This window comes from Glycine max, chromosome 7, assembly GCF_000004515.6.
Source record: "Glycine max cultivar Williams 82 chromosome 7, Glycine_max_v4.0, whole genome shotgun sequence".
In the NCBI taxonomy this organism is placed as follows: Eukaryota; Viridiplantae; Streptophyta; class Magnoliopsida; order Fabales; family Fabaceae; genus Glycine; species Glycine max.
This window is the reverse complement of record NC_038243.2, coordinates 10,790,625-10,795,965: the sequence shown is the minus strand read 5'-3', so window position 1 is coordinate 10,795,965 and position 5,341 is coordinate 10,790,625.

Below are 5,341 nucleotides of genomic sequence, written 5' to 3'. Positions count from 1 at the left end.
TTTTTGATAAACACACAATAAAATGATATAAAATTCAAATGATGAAGGTTGTCGGGATTAGATTTCACCGAATCAAACTCTCTTTACACTAAAACATGATACTCAACTTGTAATCCAATGATAATACCAATCTCAGTTCAAAGACAGTATTCTAATCCTAATTTCTTAGGTGAAAAGACCTAAGTTTCTCCATTAAATGTCAATCCCTTGCACATTTAACAAAGAGACTTGTTTTAAGTTTAGTGACAAAAATAACCATTAACCCTTATCTTATTCTTATCTCTGAGATTTAATGGGCATTTTACCATACTTTAAGATAAATAAGGTATTTTCCAATAACAATATCATCTAAAAAGCAAGCTACTGGTGGCCAATACATAATAAGCATGAAGCATAGAAGTAAAAAGTTAACATTGAAGAACAAAATAAATATATAGCACTATTTCAAAAGAAATACAAGAGAGCATAAGGTTCGAATACAATATAACCCTAACAATGGAGGGTTTAGCTACCCATATCCATGAATAGAAAGCAAGAAAGATGGAAGAACAACAAAAGAAAAAAGTTAGAGAAGAAGAACTTTAGTAAAGGAGCTATTCTTACAAAGTGACAAACGTTCCCTAAAAAATGATCGTGAAAATCTATTTATATAGTCTCAAAAACCTACACTTAAGTGAGGGTTTGTTTAAGCCAAAAATTTCAAGCTTAAACATATAGTACGTTTGTGTAGTTCTATCTGAATTTAGCTTAAGCCAAAAGCTATTTGGCTATAGTTGATTTTTCCTTGTAGTTTTTTTTTTCATCTTCTCCAAAAAGGAATTTCAATTTGGGCCCTCCAATACTAAATTATGCATATTTGAGCTGTAATTTCCACTTCAAGCTTTCACTGAACCTTGCTCCAATAATGCAATTCAATCCATTTCAAATTCCTACAAAATAATCCATCAATAAGCATATGAGATATAGCAAAATGACAAGTTAAAGAGAACAAACTACAAATTAAAAGTTTACATAAAAAGGGCATAAACAAAGTCCTAAATAAGAAAAAAGATGAGATAATTGCCTAAATCCACATGTCTCAATTAAGTATTTTTGGCAATAATCAACTCCCCCAAACTTGAACTTTTCTTGTCCTTAAGCAAAAGTAACAAACTCACACTTTGACATAGGTTGAGATCCATCCTATCCTAACATATCCAACTCATGCATTTTTCAAAACCAAGATCATAAAAAAGGAATGGGACAAGGACTTAATCACTCACAATGATGTCTTCCTTAGGAGACCACAACAAAAATCCACAAGCTTTGAATTCAAGGAGAACAACAAGTGAGTAAGTGACAAATTGAACCTGTGATCAATGGTGAAATATGTGTATTTAGATGTGTATATTGATTTGTGAGCTATGAACTGTGCAATCACACAACTGTAAGACCCTTTAAGGGCGATGAGTTTTTGTGCGATGAGTATTGTGATGGGATCCACTGTGGAGACCCGACGAGTTTAATCACAAGCATGACGAGATAAAATCATTGTGAGAACAATTGAGAAATCGTGTGTATTGCATAGTTCATAGGTAAAGTGTATATGATTCATGAGGTGTGATAACATGCTACTTTGAGATTATACCATTGTGATTGACATCAAATATATGTGATAAATTGAGTATGTATTGACTCGTAATATATATGTGCATTGAGATATTGTGACGAGTTAATGCTAAGTCTCTTTAAGGGCGACGAGTTAATACTAAGACCCTTTAAGGGCGGCGAGTTAATGCACGACAAGTATTGTGATGGGAACTACTGTGGGGACCCGACAAGTTTAATCACAAGCATGACGAGATAAAACTATTTTGATAACAATTGAGGAGACATGTGTTTTGTACAGTTCATAGATATAGTCTATGTGCTAAAATATTTTCTGGGTTGGACCTGAATCAGGAGGGAGAGGCCCTGATGGACTCTTCAGAGTGTAGGCCTTCGGGGTAAATACACCCGGTTTGAGTGCTCCTTTAAGTCTGTGTTGATCCAACATGGTTGGAGCATTCTCGCAAAATAGCATGACCCTGACTAGTCTGCGTATGATTTTACCTAGTGAGAGTGACCTAACTTACTAGTGTGTGGTTTGTCTTGTCATGTACTCCTAGGCGCCCGACGAGGTTTTTCACTGACATGGTACCACGTTGCATATAGGATTGAGTCTTAGTGTATATGTTGCATAATGCTTGTGTATTGATCGATATTTATTGACTTGGTGATATTGCATTTTGATTCGTGAGTACGTGAATGTTGTGAAAATGAATGAGATGTGTTGTGTTGTGATATGATGTTGGGCAACAAAGTGGTGAAATGACGTGAGCTATGTTTGAGTAAGTTTTATTTGTTTATATGATATTTATACCTACATGTTGTCTTGTTTCCCTCCATTAGTTAGGAATGTGTTAACTCACTCCCCGTATGCTATCTGTGTTTGGATTTTGTAATGATCTCGAACTTTGTGTTCGTGGGAGCAGATGATTAGGTGGATGACTATGAAGAACCTCATGCTAAAGGACATGACAACACAATACTCTGATAGGATGTGACATTGGGATATAAGTTTCTATATTAATTGCATGAAGTCTTGGACGGTCTTGTTTTGAGCCGAGATGATTTATTATCTTTGGACAAATTTTATTATGATGTTAGAAAAGTGAACGTGAGTCTTTTACCCTTTTGAAAGGCTTGTATTTAAATGAATTTTAAGAATTTTTAATTAATTCTGATTTTTTTATTCCTTTTATTATTAGTATATATATGTATGGGGTAGAGGGTGTCACAATTAAAATCAAGAACTAGTTATCAACACAAAATCAAAAAGCACATAAAACAGCAAAAGAGGCTAAAACTAAATAAACACAAAAAACACAAATCAAAAGGGAAGAGTGGACAATTGGGTTGCCTCCCAATTAGCCATTGTTTAACGTCACAAGTGTAACGTACCGAAGACCTCAAGGGTCATTGAGAAGCACAATGGTCGTAAGTTCTTCAACTTCACCACCCAAATATAGCTTGAGCCTTTTGCCATTAACCACCCAATTAGGTTCTTCAAGTTCCACAACTCCATAAGGTTTAGCATTTTGTATTGTGAAGTGTTTGGAAAATTTGGATTTGAGTTTCTTAGCAATTGAGTTGTAGAATCTGAAAGACTTATATACATGCAACCTCATTCTACTTAGATCCAAGAACTTCAATCTCCTTTTCTTCACTTTTGACAAAGAATTGCTCATGACAACTTGTTTTTGAACATCCTCTTTGAAGGAGACACACTTAAGACTAGGAGAAAGCATAGAAAGCTCATTCTTGACTTTCTCTATCTTGTTCTCCACCTTCATTTCTTTCATATTTACCTTATGTGGAGGAATCTCTTTCAAACCATCAAGACTTGACAGGCATTGTTCAATCTCATTTTCTTCTTCATTATTGAGATCTTCAAATGCGTCAATAAGAACCTTCTCAAGAGGAGAAGAGTTATGCAATTGCTTCTTAGTGTCCACAATAACTTCATCAAGCACATCCACCCGAGAACAAGGTTCTTCATCTTTTAGTTGATTCAAAGATTCAAACACATTGAATGTGATCTCTTCATCACACACCCCTAGCTTTATTTGGCCATCATGAACATTAACCAAAATCCTAGCTATATTCATGAAGGCTCTTCCCAAAATAAGTGGCACCTCTAAGTCTTCCTTCATGTCCATCACTACAAAATCGGCAGGGAAAATGAATTTATCCACTTTGACAAGAACACCATGTGGATGCTTAATGGAATAGTTCGCCAATTAGAGATTCATCTAGGTGGGCTTAACAACAAGATCACCATTCTTTGCCAAGTAAGAGCAAGGCATAACATTAATGCTAGCTCCAAGGTCAAGTAAATATCTCCCCGCCTTGAGATCTCCAATAGTTATTGGAATGGTGAAGCTGCCTGGATCTTAGAGTTTTGGTGGCAAATCCTTTAGGAAAAAGGCATCGGGCCAACAATTGAATTGTATCTTGCTCAATGAATATCTTCTTTGTGACAATCTCTTTTACAAATTTGGCAAAGGTGGGCATTTGCTTTAAAGCTTCCAAAAAAAGAACATTGACTTGCAATCTTTTGAAAATCTCTAGAAACATTGCCTATCGCCTTTCTTTGTCCATCATTGTAGGAGTATGTGGACATGGAAGATCCTTGACGGGAGGATTAGCTACAACCTTCTTATTTTCTCTAGCTAATCGATTCTTTGTTTTCACCTTTCCACCATCCTTCACTACCTCATTATCACTTTCTTTATTTTTCTTCTTTCTCACACTCAATTTTTTTACTATCCTCACTCTTTTAATCACTTTCTTCCTCAATCTCACCTTCCTCGTCATCTTTAACTTCCTCAACTATAACCTCTTGCTCATTTTTCTCTCTATTTAAGTCACCTACCAATGTACCCCTCCTTGTAGTGATGAAATTACAATGCTCCTTTGGGTTGGTTTGTGTATTGGCCGAAAATACTACATTTTTAAGTTCAACCACATCCTTAGCAACTTGTCCCAGTTGTATCTCTAGTTTCTTGATAGAAGCATCTATATTGTTTTGGCTAGTGATAAAGATTTGCACGAATTGATTGAGACTATCCTCCAACTTAGAATTACAATCTTGATGAAAAGGTTGGTATTATTGGCCTTGTTGAGCTTGATTACCATAAGGTGATAGTCTATTGGAGGAATCGACATCTTGCTTCCAACCATGGTTTTTGTTGTTCCTCCAACCTTGATTAAAAGCATTGTTGTAGGGAGGATTGCCATAATTTCCTTGTCAATTTTGACTTCCCATCTAATTCATTTTTTTCTTGGGAACCACCTAGCATGAAGCATTGATCACTTGGGTGACCACCTCTACAAAGAGCACAACTTAAAACCTATTGAGCACCGGATTGAGTAGCTTGCACATTTTGGAGTTAAGTAATTTTTGAAATTTGCTCGGTGAGTGCATCAAGTTGTTGAAAAGGTAGCTTGTTTTAGGCCAAGATGGCATCATGACAATTTAACTCAAGGACTCCTGTCTTTTTGTGCAGGAGTGGGAGTTCTATCATGATGAACCTCATAGTCTTTGAAGCATTAAGCATAAGCTTAGTTTGAAGTCTTAACCTCGCTAAGAAAGTGTTAATTTGACCATCATTAGGCTATGAGCTAGACATTGTCTTAATAGACTATTAAATCACTCCCAAGCTTTACAGAGTGGCTCATCAACTCCTTGAGTGAAAGTAGCAATAGCCATCTTCCTTTAATTGATCTTGGATTAAGGGAAAAATCTATAAAAGAATTT